The 10767-nt window shown below is 44.3% G+C and overlaps 1 pseudogene; it reads right to left on the bottom strand.

Annotated features, from left to right (window-relative positions):
• Window positions 1–3315: 3315 nt before the first annotated feature.
• Window positions 3316–4049, bottom strand: LOC126032406 (transcription factor BTF3-like; annotated as a pseudogene).
• Window positions 4050–10767: the final 6718 nt, after the last annotated feature.

Here is a 10767-nt window from a genome sequence, read left to right as displayed (position 1 = left end):
TGTATAGGCCTCAGCAAACATTGGGAAATACTCTTGGCTTAAAAACAAAACAAACAAACAAACAAACAGGGTGTCTCTACCCCATGAAGCATACTGTTATAACACAACAGGCTCTGGGCATACCAATTGTCCAACCTCCAAGGTCTTTCTTCATGATCCCAGGAAAAGTTCTATTCAATCACAGTAGTTGACGTCAGGGCTTCTGCAATTAGATATCTTGGCTTTGCACAGGTATCTATGTCAAAACTGGGGTGTCAGGGATGTGTCCTCTGATTCATTTCATTGATAGATGGCGAGGCAGAGAAACCTGCCCTTAGAGCAAGTTGTTGATGTTTCCTCATTATCAGGAACCTAGCCTGGAGCAATTTGATGCTAGTACACCATTAAGGCCTCCCTAGGGGGAGTTTGATTCCTGGTGCTGGTGCAAAAAACTGTGCCTATTCTGAGGATAGGATCCAAGGTTTGAGGTTGGATGGTCGATGCCTGATCAACTGAGGCCTATGTTGAGTGTCCATGACATAGTGTCCATGTTCAGGGTGAAAGGCACCCCTGCACTACAACATTGATCCTGTGCGATATATAGAAGCTTTTATAATATTTTTCTGTTCTCTCTGCCTGCTTTTCCACCCCCCTATTTTAGGTAGGGTAGTGGCGTTGTTTGGATCTGAATAAATAGGAGAAAAAGATGAGAGGAAGGAACCTTTTTGCTGCAGGGGAGTGATCTCTAGATTTGGAGCAGCTGGATAGTTGATAAAGAGTTTTGTGTTCGACCTTCTTGCCTCTTTTTACTCTCTTGTCTGTGTGGATTATTTACTGTGGATCTATATGACTGAAACTGCTTCCCTGTCCTTGCTGGATAGGGAAATAGGAATTCCCTTTCCCTTCTGGGAAACTGTGAGGTAATGAAACACTCAACCTAACTCCCAGAGAACATCATGTTACACTATCACTAATAAATAAGAACTTCTTTCTATACTTAAGATTTTCCCACCATTTTATGGGGCCAGAGAGATAGGCACCAGATGGTAGGGCCATTTATCTACAAGTGACCAATCCAGGACGGGTGTTGGTCTCGAATCCTGGCATTTCCATATGGTCCCTAGAGCCTGCCACGGAGCAATTTCTGACTGTAGAGCCAGAGTAGTATCCCTGAGCGCTGCGGGTTGACCCAAAAACCACAAAAAAGGAAGAGGGTCTAAGAGATTGCATGGAGGTAGGGTGTTTGCCTTTCATGCAGAAGGTCGATGGTTCAAATCCCAGCCATCCCATATGGTTCTCTGAGTTGCCAGGAGTGATTTCGGAGTGTAAAACCAGGAGTAACTTCTGAGTGCTACTGGGTGTGACCCAAAAACCAAAAAAAAAAATTTTTCCCCCATTTTAGTGTGCTATGCCAAAATAAACAATGCCATATGGTACTACCAGTGCATTTGGGGGTAAAAATAAGAAACTCTATAACCTGGTTCTAAACACTGAACTCAGGTCTCAGATCCCAAGTAAGTACATATCTACTAGCAATTTCCTAAGAAGATCCAAAAAAAAAGGTGATGGGGGAAGCAACCTCTACATATGAAAATAAACACTAAGAATTATAACTATTAAAAAAATGTGTCTAGAGGGCTGGGGAGATGGAGCATAGAGTTAAGGCATTTGCCTTGCATACAGGACAGTGGTTCAAATCCCGGCATCCCATATGGTCCCTCGCGCCTGTCAGGGAGCAATTTCAGAGTATAGAGCCAGGATAATCCCTAAGCACTGCCCCCGGATGTGACCTAAAAACCAAGAAATGTGTCTACAGATATATACAAAGGAAATATAGATATCCCTTTTAAAACTTTTTTTTTTTTTTTTTTTTTTTTTTGGTTTTTGGGTTAAACCCGGCAGTGCTCAGGGGTTACTCCTGGCTGTCTGCTCAGAAATAGCTCCTGGCAGGCACGGGGAACCATATGGGACACCAGGATTCGAACCAACCACCTTTGGTCCTGGATCGGCTGCTTGCAAGGCAAACGCCGCTGTGCTATCTCTCCGGGCCCTCCCTTTAAAACTTTTGAGATTGGGGGATAACATCCAGGGAACAGTTTCATCCATGCCATGGTCTTATAGTCTATGATGTGGTTTCACAGAAGTTAGGGTAGTATCCTTGAGCTGAGGATCTCTCTGGAGCTGAATCCGATAACAAGCAACAGTCCACAGTGAGGGGAGGTGGAAGAAAAGGGGCCACTGAATGAGTCAGCAGGTGTAGTGGCTACAACTCCTTTCCAGGCTAATACAAGGTGGGCTGGGAGACTGTCTTTTCACTTTGGGAACTGGCTGGAAGCTTGCTGGGGCAGGGGTAAGATTCTAGATCCTGAGGAGTTAAGAGCTGGGGTAAAGAGGATTAAATAGGGCGAGACTTAATGGGATCAGGGTTGAAAGGTGTGAGAAGATAGAAGCGGAATTTATAAGGTGGTAGATGAGTGTGGGGGTGTTATATATAACAGGGACTATACAAAGCATAGGCAGGTATTACGTACAAAACAGATTAGACATAGAGGTGTTCACCACATACATACCTCATACCACCCCACATAGACATTGGGATCTAGTCATAGGTTGTAGTTGAAGGACTGCGACCCATCTATGACATGGCGCTCAGCTGATGCTTAAAAATATGAGGTTGGCATAATGGGGCGGTGGATTTTCAAGTTTCTAGGCAGTTCATCGATGGTGGGGCGTAACCTTTGCTACGATAAAAGCTTCCTGGGGGGTTAGCATGTGTGCATGTAGCATTCTTACAAACAATCATACTTATTACATGCTAAGGTACCTAAGCAATATGGTAGTGAGCATGGGGTAGTCCTATACCCAATAGAGTATCGTCTACCATGTTGCAATCCAGATTTCTGGAAGCAAACTGACAATGTGGGCAGTATGGTGTAATAGTAAACAAGCTTGAGTTGAAAATAAAACCAAATTGCAAAAACATATTCAATGAATGGGGCCTGCAGCAAAAGTCAAATGGTGTGCAATTGCCTATTTCTTATTTTTTAACTAGGCAAAGAACTTTATTAGCCTTTTATTTAATTAACTTTTAAATTTATTTTAATACAATTTATTTTTAATTTATTTAATTAATTAACTTTATTATTGTTTCAAACTTTATTCCCAGGCTTCTTCAGCTTAATTACCTGCAAAGAATGAGTTGTATATAAGAAAAACTGAAAAGCGCTACAATGTCCAAGGGGTTTGAACTGAAAATATTAGATCTAGATCTTATTAGATTACTTGAACAAAATTTTAAAAAGCAGTCATAATATCAAATAGCAGCTTCCAGTAACTTTTTCAAGTTTTCTTCAGAAGTTGACACAATTCAGTTTGCTTCATTCTTGGAAGCCTCATCAAAATTCTCCAGGAGATCTGAAACTTCATCATCATCCTTCCCAGTAGCAAGTGGTGCTTTTCCATCCACAGATTGTTTGGGCAGAGTTTCAGCTATTCTCCTTAAACTAGTCAGACTGTCCTGCACCAAGCTGGTTTTAAGATGCTGGGAAGCATTTCTGTCAGTTGCTTTGTCCTCAACATGGCCAGTAATGGTGAAAGTGTTTGCTGCCAGGGATGCCTGCAACTTTAGGGTTGTTAAAGTGAATCACTGTTCCTTGGTTTGTGAACATATTCACCTCCTCAATGCCAAAGATACTGTTTACTCCTAACTTCTTCAGGGAGAACTGAAAGTTTTTTGTTTGTTTGTTTGTTTTTGGTTTTTGGGTCACACCCGGCGATTGCTCAGCGCGATGCTCAGGGGTTACTCCTGGCTGTCTGCTCAGAAATAGCTCCTGGCAGGCACGGGGGACCCTATGGGACACCGGGATTTCGAACCAACCACCTTTGTCCTGGATCAGCTACTTGCAAGGCAAACGCCGCTGTGCTATCTCTCCGGGCCCAGAACTAAAGTTTTTATCATCTGCTGTAGCTGTCCTATGAATCACCTTCTTTCTGCGAGCAGTTCCTTTCCCACCAATACGCACTTGTGCCTGCAGTTTGGCGAGCTTCTCTTGGTTCATCATTTCTTTCATCTTGTTGGAGCGGAAATGGGGCTGCAAAGGGACTCGGGTTTGCGCTTAGGGGGTCTCAGACGACCAGCTGAGATAAGGTGCACACATGCTGGGGCGCAAGATGGCACTCGCAGTTGCCTATTTCAATAGTCTCTGTGTACATTAAAATTAGATCTAATGGCAGGCATATGAAATGGAAGATGGAATAAAGTAGGTATTTTGTCAGGGCATTACCATGTTGAGCACTGTATTTGGAATCTAATATGATAAACCACTAAAATGCAAACCTCGGGCAACCTACCTAAATCTCCAGGAACCCCTGTGGACAAAGAAGTTAAAGAGTTATTAAGATGTAATAAACTTAGACACTAAAACATTCTAATAGTGAGCATTGTAGTGTGAGTCCTGTCTTTCAAACGCATTATTGACCTGTTTCTGTGGATAAAGGCATTAGAACATTATTAGAGATCTCTATAATGAGCAGTTAATTCATTCTAAACAGCTGCGTCCATTGCTGGATGTTTCTTTGAAGTATAAAAGAGAATAAAGTCTTTTTTAATATAAATATTTATTTAAGCACCATGATTACAAGCACATTTGAGAATAAAGCCTTTTGTGTTTCTTCTCTTCCACCGAGTTTGTTTCCTTCTAGCTATATTCTGGCACCTACAGTATTTGAGACATCTACCATTGTATTTCTTTTTTTTTTTTTTTTTTTTGAGGGGGGGCACACCCGGCGGTGCTCAGGGGTTACTCCTGGCTGTCTGCTCAGAAATAGCTCCTGGCAGGCACGGGGGGTCCATATGGGACACCGGGACTCGAACCAACCACCTTTGGTCCTGGACTCGGCCGCTTGCAAGGCAAACGCTGCTGCGCTATCTCTCTCCGGGCCCCATTGTATTTCTTCATGTAAGTTTTTTGTTTTTTTGTTTTGTTTTGTTTTTGGCTTTTGGGTCACATCCGGCGGCACTCTGGGGTTACTTCTGGATCTACACTTAGAAATTGCTCCTGGCAGGCTCGGGGACCATATGGGATGCTGGGATTTAAACCACCATCCTTTTGCATGCAAGAAGGATGTCCTACCTCCATGCTATCTCGCCAACCCCTTCATGTAGGTATTCTAAATACTACATATAAGTGATATCTTCTTTGTCTGGCATACTTCATTTAACATAATATCTTCTAGTTCCATCCATGTTGCTGCGAATTGCATGATTTATCATTTCTTACCACTATGTAGTATTCCATTGTGTATATGTACCACATCTTCATGATCCACTCATCTGTTGTTGGGCATCTAGGTTGATTCTAAGTCTTAGCTATTGTACTGAGTGTTGCAATGAATAGCTAGGGCAATTTCTGAGTGCTTAGCCAGGAGTAACCCCTGAGCATCAAATGGGTGTGGCCCGGAAAAAAATAAAAAAAGCATCTTAATGAGGGGCCAGAGAGAAAGCATGGAGGTAAGGCATTTGCCTTTCATGCAGAAGGTCAGTGGTTCAAATCCTGGCATCCCATATGGTCCCCCAAATCTGTCAGGAGTGATTTCTGAGCATTGAGCCAGAAGTAACCCCTGAGCGCTGCTGAATGTGACCAAAAAAGTATCTCAATGAATTTATTATTGTCACACCTTTTCAGGATCAATTCAAATCCAGTCTAGTGCCTCACCTGTCACAAAAAGTCTCAGACATTTGAACTTTATGCATCTATCACTGCAACTAGCATTCACAGGTAAATAACATATATTACAGGATTGACTCAGGCTATTTTCCAAAGAAAAACTGACAGATAGCAATAGGTTTTACTTCAGTAACTGCAGAGTTCAATGGAATTTTCTAAAAAGATAGAAATTTGCAAATTATCACCTGTGTTTTTAATGCATATAGAAGTTTTTCCTCTGATGGCAAGTGGAAGCAAAAATTACAGGCGTATATGGACTTCTGAGAAGGAAGCTTCAGGCTCTAAAACCAGGACCTGGAGAGACATGGGTCTGGAAGCAAATGCTGACACAGGATATAATCCACACAGTAAAAGGGGGGGGGGGGTAAAAACTATTCAGGAATTCCAACACACAAGCCTTCTGCTCCTAAGAGGCAGATAGGTTAGTGGAGGAAGACAGGAGAATGAAAGCAAATGCCTTTCTGAAACCAGGGCTTTTTATTAGCAAGAACCAGATCACACCCTAGGGTGAAGAACAAATACTAAATTGGAACCCAGTAATCCAACACCAGATCACACCCTGGGGTGAAGAACAAATACTGAGTAGGGCAGGACCCAGTTAACCCAATATCTCCCCCTAATTGACCTTAAAAAACAAAGTAATTCACGTCCCATGGTTCTAAGAAAAGGGTGGATGCCTCTCATTAAAGATGAAGGGGTTGGCTATATTTTGTATAGGTGCAACAAAAGTTGGAAAGATAGAAAGAAAAAAAAATTTGGCCTAAAAATCAGGGTATCCCTATCCACAAAGCATCCTTCCATAAGACCAACTACAGGCTCCAGACACACTAATTTGTCTAACCAAAAAGTCTTTCTTCATGGTCCCAGGAAAGTTTCTCCTCAATTGCAGTTTTTCTGTCAGGTTTCAGCACATACCCTATGTTGAAGTCAGGATGCCCTGATGTGTCTCCTGGTTTATCTCATCGTTATGTGGCAAGGCAGGGAAATCTGGATTCAAAGTAAATTGTTGCTGATCTATATTGATTTATCTCATAGTTCTGCAAACAGAATTGTTTTTTCTGTTCTGTAAACAGAAAAGGGGGAATTATTGGTTTCAACTTACACTTTGGTTTCACCCTAGACAAAGATAATCCCTAGTTTACAACAATATTTTCCTACTTTCCATCTTGTTCAATATATCAAAAGCATACCTGAATAGGACTAACTCAAGATAGGCCTTTTGTCCTTACTTGCCCATCCTGGGGTGGTCTTGGCGCCCCCGCGCGATCATATGCTCCTCCCAACCATCAGTACCCCAGATTTACCCTTCTTAACTTCAGTAACACACAGCTTCAATCTCTGACCAAAGACATACAGTAGATCTTACAAATCCCAGAACTATTTAGAAGGACACAAATCGAACACATATTGAACACATATATTTTTTGAATATTTTATGGTTATTTTCTTTAACTGCTGTAACTCTCTATATATTCTTCTACCATGATGTTTCTATCCACTTTTCATCTTGTCTTTTCTTTGTAAGCTGTTCAGTAAGGATTGTGGTGGAACTATCCCTCAGTTTGATGCCTATGATTGAACTATGTCATGGAAATTGCTGGTCTTGTTCCTATTGCCTCCAGATGCACCAATAACGCTTCGTGGCATTGATCCTTGTTTGCATAGACACATTAAAATGGGAAAACACTATACATACAGATTAGTTATTATCTAATAAATCTCATTACAATGTACCTTACACCCTGAATATTGATATAATGACCTGGCATAGGCCTCAGTTGAATGGGCATTCTCCATTCACGCTGGAACCAGGCAAGCTATCTACGAAACATCCAAGGTCTTTTATAGCAAACAGTTGGAAGCAGTCCTCTACCAGGAAAGACACTACCAAGGGTGTGACATCGACCTCCTAATAAGACACTTCCGTTTACACTGAGAAGACGTGACAACAACAATGACCTGCGAGAAGACATGACAACAACGATGACCTGCTCTACAGGACATGGTTCTCTCTATTGCCCCTTAAGTGTGAGGTGAAACGATGAGGATGCTCTGCACCATCCTGACTGCAATATGGGATATGCAGACTCCAGGATCTTTAATACAGAAGAATGATACCAACAACAGAGACTATGTGAGGAATGGAGGTGTATTGCCACTACAGACTATGACTTGAATTGGACAAACTAGTTTGCCTGGAGCCTAGAGTCAGTCCTGTGCCAGGAAACTTCAGGGGTAGGGTCTCCATGTATTTAGACCATAATTTGTCTTTCCATGTCCCTTATGTTTTGGTGGGCCTATGCAAACAAATGCCACTTTAATATCGTTTTTTACTATGTTCTCTTGACTCCAATCCTTAAGAAAAACAACCCATTAAAACTTTTGAGGTTAACTTAAACTAGTAAGCATGTGCATGGAACTAGATAAATGTACTTTGCCCTCAATGTTTAAAGAGTTACATAAGTCTAATATCTTTAGATTATATGGTGTGCTGCTAAGAAACAATATGTACTACAACTGGGGATTTGAGGGACAAAGTAATTGTATTGTACATGGGTTCAGTTTTGTTTTTCTTAATGTTCTTTGGCTGAAAGTTCAAGGCTGGGATATCATCGATGGAACTACTGAGAATCCTGTTTATGGGTGATTGGGCTTCCACTGTAACTTTACCCTGTCCTCTTTCTTTGCATCTTTGTTGTCATAATTAAAATAATAAAAAAAATAATTAATAAAAAAAAAAAAAACAGAAAACTGTGGTTCTGGTAAGCAGCTCTCTCTGTCTCTGTCTCTGTCTGTCTGTCTCTGTCTGTCTGTCTCTCTTGATGAGGCAGAAAGCTCCACAACCATACTCTCAAGCTTGGCCTGGTTTATTTCCTACAGGAACCCATGCTCCAGACCCATTATTTCCCCCAGGGTGGATTTACAGGTGTGGAGCCTAACACCTACCCATACTATCCATCGTCTATCTATCCATCTACCCATCCATCCATCCATTCATTCACCCACGCTTCCACCCACACAAGTTTCCATTCGCCATACATCCACCCGTTATCCCTCCATATATCCCACACTATAGTTGAGCATCATCTATGCTGGCCCCCGGGAGATGGCAGGAGAAGGCCCTAGCCCAGCTCTCTGAGAACACAGATTCTGAGAGAAATAAGCCTCGGCTGAAGCACCAAACAAGTAGTGGAGAGTATCTAGCTAGAGAGAAAGTATAAGGGTAAGGCATTTTCCTCCACACACTCAAACTGGAGTCAATCCCCAACACCCCAAATTGTCTCCTGAGCCCTACCAGGAGTGATACTTGAACTCAGAGCAAGGGGTAACTTCTCAGAACTGCTGAGTGTGGCCCGACCCAAAGAGAACAGCAGCCCATGGTCCACATCCTGGGGTACATCAGGGACACTTAGCAAAACAAGGAGAAGATGGGGGAGTTGACAGTTACTGAATGAATATGCTTAGTTTCTATCCATCAGAGCAGCTGACAGAAGGGAAGGACAAGAAGGGGTGGTGAGCCGATGCCAGTGTGGGATCCACAAGGGGCACACCCTGGAGGTGGAAGCAAGAAGGTGCCAGTATGGCCACCTGGTACCCAGGACATGTCCAGGACCCTCAGGGGCATGCAGCCTTAGGTACTGTGGGGACCCTCACCCTGAAATTAAAGCACCAGAACAAAAAGAGGAAGTCCAGGAGTGAGGCTCTTTGGAGCCAGGGTGCCCTCTTAGAGTTCCCCTTTAGATAGGGTTCCCCTCTCTAGAGCAAGGCCCATACATAGATAGGGTTAAGACCCTGGGGCCCAGCTCCAGCAGGCACTGAGGAATGTGGGTGGGGACTCAGAACCCAGTAGGCGGGAGTATGAGCCTGAACCTTGTCCTACATGATGGAATGTGGTCACAACAGGGCAGGCAGCGACAGGGAGGAGCTTAAGTTCCCCAGCACACCATCACACCAGGAACCCTAGGGCTGCAGCCGGCAGGAGGCTGAATGGAATCACCCACATCGAAAAAAGTAGAACATCAGGTCACAAAAAGAGCTCTGGAGGTACCAGGCACCGTGCAGGGCAGCCAGCAGCCCTGAATCAACACACCTGGCATGGTAAGAGGTGGTGAGTGGGGATCCAGAGCCACAGCACAGCAGGGAGGGTGCTTGCCTTGCACGAGGAGTGCCCGGGTTAGATCACCGGCGTCCCACATGGTCCCCTGAGCACTGCCAGGAGTGATTTCTGAGTGCAGGGCCTGGAGTGAGCACTAGTAAAATTAAAACGGGCCGGAGAGATGCATGCCTTTCATGCAGAAGGACGGTGGTTCGAATCCCGGCATCCCATAGGGTCCCCCGTGCCTGCCAGGGGTGATTTCTGAGCCTAGAGCCAGGAGGAATCCCTGAGTGCTACCGGGTGTGACCCGAAAAAAAAATTAAATTAAACACCACCCAAAAAATGGAAGTGAGTGGGGCCGGAGAAGTCCAGTGGAAGAGCGTTTGCCTTACATGAGGCCGACCCGGGAAGGACCCGGTTTGATTCCCTGTATCCCATGTAGTCCCCCAGCCTGCCGGGGAGATTTCAGAGTGCGGAGCCAAGAGCAGCCCCTGAGCGCCGCTGGGTGTGGCCCAGAAACCATCAATCAAGTTTTTTCTTTTTTAAAAAAAAAGGGGGGGGCCGGGCGGTGGCGCTCGAGGTAAGGTGCCTGCCTTACCTGCGCTAGCCTAGGAGACGGACCGCGGTTCGATCCCCCGGCGTCCCATATGGTCCCCCAAGCCAGGAGCGACTTCTGAGCGCATAGCCAGGAGTAACCCCTGAGCGTCACCGGGTGTGGCCCAAAAACCAAAAAAAAAAAAAAAAAAAGGGGGGAAGTGAATGTTGCTGCTCCCTGGCCGGTGCTCCCTTCCTCAGCCCTTCCCCACGGGAATGTCTCTCACACCCTTTCCTAGGCGGTGACCGTCCAGATCTTACAAGCAGGCCGCTGGCTCCTGCATGCTCTCCGGACACCTCCGGACACAACTAAGCAAGGACCAGATCGCCCCAGACTGCGGGAGCTTCCGAAGCCGCGACTCCGTTGCCTAG

Source organism: Suncus etruscus, chromosome 16 (genome assembly GCF_024139225.1).
Source record: "Suncus etruscus isolate mSunEtr1 chromosome 16, mSunEtr1.pri.cur, whole genome shotgun sequence".
NCBI classification, from domain to species: domain Eukaryota; kingdom Metazoa; phylum Chordata; class Mammalia; order Eulipotyphla; family Soricidae; genus Suncus; species Suncus etruscus.
Note: the sequence above shows the minus strand (reverse complement) of the source record. Positions and strands in the feature narration are given on the sequence as shown.